General features: G+C 36.5%; 1 protein-coding gene across 2 annotated transcripts in view; it reads left to right on the top strand.

Moving 5' to 3' along the window:
* Nucleotides 1-5769: 5769 nt before the first annotated feature.
* Nucleotides 5770-10627, top strand: part of LOC128534530 (NACHT, LRR and PYD domains-containing protein 12-like) — a 192593-nt gene continuing 187735 nt past the window's right edge. For both annotated transcript variants that reach the window (XM_053508992.1, XM_053508988.1), the window contains exons 1-2: nt 5770-5906; nt 7092-7311. The gene's annotated coding sequence lies outside the window, so the exon portion shown is untranslated. The remainder of the gene's footprint in view (nt 5907-7091; nt 7312-10627) is intronic.

Below are 10627 nucleotides of genomic sequence, written 5' to 3'. Positions count from 1 at the left end.
TTAACAAAATCATGAAGTTTTTTCATCATTGTGAGTGCACCCAAATAAAAGTAGTGTCTTATAAAGACTATGTAGCTTATATAGTTTTGCTATATAGTTTTTTCACATTAATTTGACAATGTTTTCATTTTGTGGTCATTAAGTTAATAAATCTACTACAAATTTAAAGAACACAAAATATATGATGACGCAAGACCCTATACACGTAGCTTTTCTAATTACACATAATAAAATCTAAAGGCTCAGTGTGTTAACGTTTACATTGCTTAAATTCAATCCAAAAAATATTAAATTAAATTTTAATTATAAATTTGTACTGTAATGTTACTACTGTGATTATGAATTGGTTTAATTACAATGTTTAACTTGATTTTATCTGCAACTACGTGCGGCTCTAGACGAGCTGTGGCTCATTAAGCCTGGAGAGAATAAACTGATGCCTGAGGCGTCAGTCTATAGTTATATAGCGCCACTCAGTGGTAAAAGCCAGCAAACGCACAAACCCAAATGTTGTCGCCATACGCTGCAACGGTAAAAGTAACATACCGCTTGTCCACCTACTGTATTGTATAGTTGTAAGATATATCTAACCAGGAAATGCACCCCCCAATGCCGTTGCCGCGGGACACGTGGCATTTAAACTATTATTCTGGTAGATTACCATCTGTATATTCAAGTTTCTTAACCGGTATAGATCCTTAACATAAAGGACAGGTTATTCCAGGTCACCCAATGGCTGGGCTGTGTGGCTATACCATTTTGGGTTAAAGCTTTATTTCAAAGTTATAGTTAAAAACTTCTTAAATTGTCAAGAAGCTAAACATAGACACTGAACATTACTTACATACCACAAGACAAACCAACTACTTCACAAACAGCCCCAAGATACACAAGTATAACTAATATAAATATTACCAAAACTAGAGCCTTACTTGAAACAAGAGTTATATAAGAAACTCAAACCAAACCAAACAAAACAAAAAGCCCACAGGACATTACATATAGTAAATACAAATAATGCTTGACCCAGTTTCCCAGAACTAACAGCTATTTACAGAACGATCTAATGAGCTACCTTGGTTCAGGTGAGCTCCCTCATCACCTGACCGAGGTGCCTTCTGGGAAACTGAGTCCACTAACACAAAACTACACAAACAAGACTCCGAGCACAGTGCCCTCTAGTGGTAAACCCTCACATAAATTCATAAATGCTCAGCTGATTAGTCCCTTTCTGCAACAATTTAAGTTCTTTTGAGCAATGGCTGGCTTTTTTGTTTTCTTTTCTTTCACCTCATGGTAATCCCAGTGGCTTCTTTAACATCCTTACACTGCCAGTTATAATATACAGTTAATTGCATTTTACTTTGGGTGTGCGCAAATAAAAAGCATTCCTAAAACACTACTGCTGTCAGACGTGGGCATAAAGTTTATTTTAAAATAAATTATAATATTTTATATTAGACTAATTAGACTTAGAATGGATTGTTTGATGTTGATGTTTAAGGCTTTATGTTAGCTTTATTATTGCACACTAAGTGTACTAGCTACACCAGAGGCAACACCATATACCTTAAATATTTATTCATATCTCTTTCTTAAAGGTAAGGTAAAAACAGTTTGAATAACCTGTTTAGTTACAATATTAGTTACAGAAACAAGTATTCTTCTAAACAATATTAGAAGTTACAGGACAAGCTAATGGTTCTAGCTACAACCACTATACCTTTCACATCACAAAATACATAAGAACTAATCCACTAGAAATAATTCAAGCATGAACCCAGTTAGCACACACGTCATGGAGACGTCTATGCAATGTCATCTTTTTCATCTGGCAGTTGTCTGGCAGAGGGCGTTTGCTCATCTGGCAGATGTCGCCGAGACGTCTGTGCCATCTGTTAGAATTGCGCTTAGCCTATGTATTTAAGACATAAATGAATTAAAACGTTCCTGATCCGCTCTTTAGACGATGTTAATCAGATGTTCATACATCTGCCAAATGTCTGATTCATGTCGGATAGACGTCGTTTTTTTAAAACACCCCCCTCCCATTATTTTAATTAAATACCCTCAGTTAATTATAATTAACCATGGTCACATAATTCTGTGAAGGAAGGAAGCATAAGACAAAACAGAGATTTTTGTTATATTTAATAAAAACACTGTTTTACAGCAGCAGCAACTTACAAATGAGGCCTCAATTTAAAAATATGTAAAAAAGGTAAAACACCACAAATAAGTATTAATCAAAAAAAAATAACACCAACAGAAACGTTTTGTACTTTATAACTGTACGTTATGACTTTTAAATATGATCGTTAGATACGGTTGCCCACTGCGCAATGTGACATCATAGTGACGTCTTTTCCATGTCATTTTTGGACGTCCAATTTCCGTCCATTGATAGGGTTGTTTTGTAACGCAAGGCGACGTCTTTTTTTTTTTTACGTCTACCGCACGTCTAATGTTGACGTCAGTGGAACGTCTTTTCAATGTCGTTTTTGGACGTCCAATTACAGTCTTTTATAAGATAGGAATAAGGTGGATAGGCTGCCATGATTTATTTATATAAAATATAATTTACATAAATGTGTGTGTATATATATATATATATATATATATATATATATATTTATTTATTTATATTGCAGTGGTTTACCACCGGAAGGATTTAGGAGAACGAGTGAGCTTGCTGCCTAATGCTAATTGCTAGGAGTACTTTATTTACACACAGCACTCTATAGCATGAACAACACATTCACCCAAGAACCTACACCTAATTCAGCCTAAGCATGAACCAGGAACCATTTAACAGGTCACACACACCCTAATACACAAACATGATCGAAGCCACTAGCCCAAACAAACTTCCCAAACATGGTGAACACACAGAAACCCTCCTGCAATGCATGATGGTCGTCAGCTGCCGCCCCACCTACGCCACAATACAATATAAAATAAAAATTTAAATGACTTGATTATAGGCTACTTTAAATAAAATAAAAACTGTTAAGGAAACAGGAAAATGTAATAATATATATATATATATATATATATATATATATATATATATATTGTGGCGTGGGCGGGGTTTCGCTTGGGAACGATCATGCTTTGCGGGAAATTCGGGAAATTGCGCCAAATTCGGGGGCTGGTCTCCGGCGGAAACAGCCGTCTGGGCGGCCCTCGCGCTGGAGGGCGCCGCGCTCTGGAAGACCTCCGAGCTGATGAGCGGGAGGACTGGGCGAAGTTGCGGGAGTCGCTACACCTACGGTTCAGCGCGGGTTACCGTAAGGAGGCCGCGGGCGAGGAGCTGGCGATCCGCGAGCGGCGCGCCTCCGAGTCACTGGGGGCGTTTGCCATGGACCTGCAATCTCTCGCGCGCCAGGGCTACCCGGAATTCGAAAACGGCCAGCAGGAAGAGCTAGCTCGTCGTGCGTTCCTTTGGGGAATCCGGCCGTACCGGCTTTGCGAGCACCTCCGGTTAGCGGCACTGGCATCCCTGTCCGAGGCGTTGCGTGAGGCCGAGCGCGCCGAGCCCATCTTGGTTGAACACCGCGGCGAGAGAGCCGAGCGATCTTCGGTGGCTCGCGGCCGCTGGGTAGGTGAACCTAGCCGGGGACAGGGCTACCCGTCGCGGCTAGGCCTCAACCCAGCCCCCGAGTTTCCGCAACGACGCCGAGGCCAGGGACCGCCAGACTACCGCTGCAACGTTTTCCGGCCGGAGGACAGCGTACCCCAGCAGCCGTTAAACTAGCTTCGGGGGGCGCCGAGGGGAACCCGCCTCCCGCAGCCATCTTTGTTTCCCCAACTGCCGGATTTAACTTCCGGTCGGGACGTGGAAATAGATATCCAGAATAGATGTCCAGAACTGGTCATGGACCAACGGACCCAATATAGATGTGATCTGCACGTCTATCCGACGTCCAATGTTTAGTGGGTGGTCAGGAAACTCCTGAAGTCAGATGCAGACAGGACACTTTACAGTCACAAACTGCTATGAAAAAATACAGAGATAGATATTCAATTAAAATTCATTAAACTTAATTTATCAAATGAACAATATTTATACTTTGTTCCTCTCGTTTCACAACTCATGAGAACAGACCGAAACCAGAACCGAACCGCAGATTAAGCACGTGCATATAACCATCAGTATTTTAAGTGTGATTAAAAATACAAGAAATAGCTTAAACCAAAATAACGTGACTAAACATCGCTAAACAGCAGATGACATTTATGTTCAGTATCTCGTTTCTACTTAGAAAGATATGTGGTTGTTAATTCTAGAAACCTACAGTAACTAAATGCCTGTGTCATGCTAGCACTACAGTTAACAGTTTAGCGTTCATTCATCACTTCACCATCTTCGTCACCCTGCAAACATTCTACAGAGAAAGATAAAAAGCTCAGACATCTTAGCCGTTTCTTTCATATACAGGTGGGGTTCTTTGGCTAACTATAGCAGCTATTGTCAGCTAAATTATCTTACCTCAGACCAGCCTGAATGTTTGTGTGTAACCTTAACACGGTAACAGTAATAAATGTTACATATAGTAATAATTTTTCAGTCATATGTGACTTAGGTGAGTGAACATGTGTATACAGACCTTGTATTTAACGCCATTTTCCCTTAAATGCCCGAGGAGGATGAACCGTCATCAGCAGTGTGGGAGCTCAAGAGAGACACGAAGCTCTGACTGACAGCCGCTGAATCCACCGGTGAACTCTGGGGGAGGGGCCAAGCAAACTTTAACCCAGCAGCTGGGTTACACCAAAACTACCCAAATCTCTGTAAATAACCCAGAAAAATTACCCAACAAAGGCCTTCTATACTACAGTATAGGGATATAATAAATCGATTGTGCAATGATTTCTAGGGGAGAAGAGTAATAAGTGTGCACTGGCACACTTAATAATTATCTTGAACGCGCAAAAACGATTTTCAGTGGAAAAAAATTAGTTTGAGAGATTCAACGTGCAAAAACGAGTCTAAAAGCGCACGAGAGAGTAGTGCACTAAAAATAAGTACATTTACATTTAATTGATTAAAAATTACATTCTAATATACACTTTCTTTACATTTGTACAATGATTATTTCGAGCATATTTTTTAAAAATGTACCAAAAATACATTGAAAAACAAGTTTAAATAAGTATAGTTTGGAAATTAGACCAACATTTCAGTTAAAGTATATTTTCCAATAATATATTTTTGGAAAGTGTACTATAATACAATTATTTTTAAGTTTATTTAAAGTTTAATTCCAAAATTTGGTAAAAGCATGATGTTATCATACTTTAAATATATTAACTGATGGTACATTTTTTGTTAGTATATTTGCAGTGTACTATTGAGGATTTCAGTATATTTGTAATACACTAAAATATATTTTTTTTGACAAGGGTACTGTTCTAAAGCTACTAAAGTGAAAATTTACCGCAATCTACAGAATACAGAACTAATGCGTTACTGATGCTGCACTGTATGTGATACAGCAACAAAAAGGATAGATTAGTTTAGATTTGCGAATCAGTTCCCAGTGTCCACCAAAATAATTGATTCAATGAGTCGACTCTTTCCCGGAAACTACCGTAATCACTGTAATATGCGCGCACTCTAAAATCAATCGCGGCTGGCTTGACCGTGTTTTTCTGAACCGCAGCAACAAAAAAAGGATAAATTAGTCAGTTCCCAGTGTCCACCAAAATAATTGATTCAATGAGTCGACTCTTTCCCGGACTTGTTCCCTGAAACGAATCAATCTTCATTCCCAAAGTGAAAGTGTTTCCGCTCAGCCACAACTCCATTTTGTCGAGCGGTTGGAAAAGTTCTTCTTCAAAATCTTTAAAACCAGACATAAACGGGAATAATCATATCACCCAACAAGGGCTGCTAACGGAATGTGAGTGATTTCTGTATTATACACAGCTTTATGTAAAAATGATGCCTTTAAATAAAACAGCTGTAGGAATTCTGCGGCGCGTGATGTAACGGTTACACACTAACCTCACGGGCGGGTACTATAAATAGGCATTTCACTCTTATACTGTTTGGGGGAATATATTTTCCTTAGTGTGAGACAAACAAAATGTGTTTTTAAATTATGTTTAATTATATTTCTCTCAGCTGCCCTGAGATTTCTCACATACTTGAACACATTCAAGATTCTTTCTTCTGTTTATCAACACATAAATACTAAAAAATGACATGCCGCATATTTTCTTACTCTGGACTGGACAGAAAACCGATTACAACTAAATATATTTTGACATTTTTTCTCGTTAACCCCTGCTGTAACAAGATCTTTCAGAAACGCTGTTTACTGGCCCTATACCGATGGAGTCAATAAGGGACCGTCTAAAAAATACACGACTTAGACAACCGTTTTTGATTCTACTTATCTTACAGAAAAATACCTCGCAGCATATCAAACAAATTGCAGTGTTTGGGTACTAAACATTTGTTTATTTGATTGATTCATAATTATATAAACACTTATTCTGCAAATAAAACACAGGTAATTCGTTAAATAGAGTCAGAGTGTTTTTTTATCATTTACTAATTATTTTAATTTCAAAGTTATGTATAAAGACAAATATACTTTAAGACAGTCTATTATCAGTTTCAAAGAATGGCATGATTAAATAAACACAATTAAATAAAACGAAAAAAACTTTTTGGTATTGAAGTTATACAAATAAAATCAATTATACTATAATCCATACTAATATTGATATTAACTACAACCATTTACTTTTTAATATTCAGTTTGATACATTTTGTAATTATTTAAATAATAAATAAATAAACAAATAAATATAAATCATTTTCAATAGCTTTTTCTTCATGTGACTTAAACCAATTATACTATAATCCAGTCTATTATGGGTAATATTTATTTATTTTTTTTAATCTGAATTGGGAATAAATGAGATCTAGTGAAGCATACAATGTTCTTCATGAAGATTCACATACATGATTTTTAATAACAACAGTGTAACCTTAGTGTGCCTTAACTTTTAAAATCAATTGTTTCAATCATTTTATTTATATTTTTTACTGAAACAATAAAATGTTTTTGCTGCAGAAAGACATCTTGTATGTGTGAAACAGTGAAAGGAAACAAAGAAGGTGGCGGAATAACCCAAGCAGTCCAGGAAAGAAAAATCCTCGGAAATCATTAGCGCAAACAAAAAAAAGTCATCGTGGTGGTCAACGCATTATCTACTGAGAAAATATATAATACAGAAGCTGGTAGGACCAAAGAAATTCTAACTACACACCCTAAAGAAACACACAGTGAAGGGGTGAGTACTATAAAATTACCACAACACAGTTACAAACCAACCAAAACGCAGCAACAGCAGAGACTGATCACACTGAACAAGCATATTTAAAATACCAATAAAAAGGACAAAGAAAAGGACATGTACTATATGAAAGAAACAATAAAAAAGACAGAAAAATCTGAACAAGAATATGACATGGAAAGTAACATTGAATCCTTGGAAAATGAAAAAACAGATCTGGAGGCAATAAGTCATTAAATGAGTAAAAATGTTTTAAAAAAGGAAACTTTCAAACTGTGAAAAATTGTAACTATGTGTTAAACAATAAGAAAAATGAAATACATTCAACCTTTTTCCTGTATGGGGAAATTAATTTTGTATTGTTTTGGTATATATTTTGCTTTATCATGAGGATGTTTTGTGTTGCTGCAATAAACATTATAAAAAGTAAAAAAGAGAGCAGTGCTTAAACAGACAATAGAAATGTGATCGATTGGTCATATGAGTGGGTTGGATTTCTGTTTTGAGTCATCTCACTTCCACCGGTGGGGGAGTTGCCATTTTATTCTGTAAAAACAATTACTCCAGTAACCTATAAAATTGAAGAAAGGATAAAAGGTAGATGACAAAAAAATCTTAGAGAGCTGTAATCTTAAGACCTTTTATTTTTATTTTAAGAGACTTTAATTGCACCACTGCAAATCTTGATCGTAACTCTTGACTGATAAACTCTATTTAGAGTACTAATTGTTGTACTATTATCGATGATTTGATGCATTTGCCATAAACATATGCTGATCATACATATGTTTTGTTTCTGTTCTTCTCTAAAGAGCTGTTTTCTTCTTCCATATCCAGCCATTGTTTCTCTTTTCTCCAGCTGTATAGCAATTCTGCAAAATATGATGTTTATGATGTAAAAAGCAGATTTTGTTCAAAGCATGAACAAAAAATCAAAGCATGAAAACCTTCGAGTAGGAAAAACTTGGGAAATGATTGCATCATTAAATTGCATCATCTGCAGTTTTTACAAGTAAACAAGAAATAAACTAAAGAAAATATTAGATATGATCTGGCTAAAAAAAGTACAATGTAGTACTTTGATATTATGAAGTTTGTGTATGGCTTTGCAACATGCAACATTAATTAAATGACATCTTAAAAATATACATCAATATGAAAAGCAAACATGCACTGGATAATAGAACTTATATATTTTGTCATAAATCTTCTCAGTAAAATATAAAAGTGCAGCATAATGTTAAGTGATTAGGTATAAGGGTTGGCATTAATAAAAGTAATTGTAATGAATTAAATAAAGTATGCTAAAGTGAAATTCCACACATCCATCTTTGGTCAACATTCACACGTGCAAATTGATGCAAATAAAATTCCCACCCATTAAGTTAGGAATTTTGTGTTTTTTGCTTGAAGCTTCTGTTTTTGAAAATTACTGGCTCCATTCTTTATATGAATGGCGTTTGGCTTGCTGCTGTATTGTATTTCCACATGGAAACGCACAAGGAGTGCAGTACAGTGAAAAGACATTAACTGACTGGCTGAACATCCCGACAGGGACATACAGCAGCAAGTAGTAGGCATCATGGCTGAAAGGTATTTAAAAGACATCACACCATAAAAAAAAACAAAGAGTAAGAGTAACAGAACATCAAAATGTTCCAAAAATTTGAGTTTTCCATAAGAACTTCAAGATCCTCGAGATCTACATGTGGTGTTGCTGCTGCACGTACTAGAGTTAAAGCCGAGGCTGCATGAGTTTTACCTTTCTTTGCCGAGGGAGAAAATTGCAAGTAAGGTGGGCAAAGCACAACTATAGGCTAACTTGGAAGCCCTGCATCTACAAGAAGAGACTGCAGCTGCTAATGCAGAATCAGTGTTTGAGGATGAGGAGTTGCATGACAGGAAAAGTCATTCTACATCAGCACAAAGCATAGATAAGTCTGTTTGTGATTATGTCAGAGACAAAGCTACATATTTCAGTGAGCAGACTTACTTAGCTACTGATCATTATCATGATTGATAATCTATACCAGACCAAGGAATAGCACGAAATATAGTATATGTTAATGATATTCAGTATGTCATATTTGTTGCATTCCTTCTCTTCATCTCTAAACGAGCCAAATATGCGAAAAGGAAAACTCCCAAGAAACATGAAAGAGGAGTCAGCAGAAAGACTAGTCAGTAATAATCGGCAGAAACAGCTTTAGTTCAGTGCTGCATCAAGCCCTTTGCCCCAACCCTCAGACACTACAGGTATGATGGACCTACTGTAGTAAAATATCTTGCACGACATGAGCTGGTGAGCAGTGGTTTAACATGCCTTGATTATCGCCCTGAAAGTTATAGAGCGTAGAGTGCCTCATTCATTAATACAACAAATGATGGTATGGACTTAGACTTGTTGTTAAATATGTGAGACAGCATAGGGTAGTTCACATAGGAAACCCAGACACAGCTTTAAAAATGGTCTGGAACGGACTTGGTGAATGTTACAGGTTATCTGAAATTATTGAAAGTGTACTTTCAAATCTTAGACAAAGTACAAAAGAACAGTTTGGCGTCTCTTATCCTTCTTTCTCGTTCTTTGCATGTTTTGGCGAGATTGCAAATGAAATCAGTAATGTTTCCAGCTTTGCTTTTTCCAGCCTTTCAACTTTGCTGCAGCTCAAAATTTGCTGCGGTATTTAATTTAAAATAATTTCATTGTAGTTTGTCAATTTTTTTTTAATTTACATCTAAATTTAAAGATAATGGTGATCTTTTAACATTAAAATTAAAGTGCTTATTTTTTTGTTCCTCAAAATATGAATCACAACCACTGATGTGCGACACCCACCAGCATGCAATTTATTCAGCTTTTCGAGCCTAAGTTTCATTCAGGTTGACAGCTAACTGCACGCTCTAGTACAGAGCGTTTATTGTTGCCGAAATAAAGTTGTTTTCTCTGTAACAGTTCATCAATTTCATAACAGCAACACATTATAGTTTTATTTTTTATACACAGCATAAAGGTAAAAATCAATATGTATTGTTATCTTTATTTTTGATCTCAAAAGCGTTTTGTGGCTCCTGGTGTTTTCTTTTCTGTTGAAATGGGTCCAAATGGCTCTTTGAGTGGTTATGGTTGCCGACCCCTGGACTAGGAGATGTGCACAAGCCCGATATTTCCAGTTTCAAGACAAATATTTTAGAAAATGGAATAAAATGTTGCCTGACTTTGAAACGTACTGCAACACAAGCAAAGAAAATCTAGCCAAGACTCCAGGATGTTTTCCAGGATGAATGAACAGTTGGGTGGCACCTCTTCCCT

This window comes from Clarias gariepinus, chromosome 12, assembly GCF_024256425.1.
Source record: "Clarias gariepinus isolate MV-2021 ecotype Netherlands chromosome 12, CGAR_prim_01v2, whole genome shotgun sequence".
NCBI classification, from domain to species: Eukaryota; Metazoa; Chordata; class Actinopteri; order Siluriformes; family Clariidae; genus Clarias; species Clarias gariepinus.
This window is presented reverse-complemented; position numbering and strand designations above follow the sequence as displayed.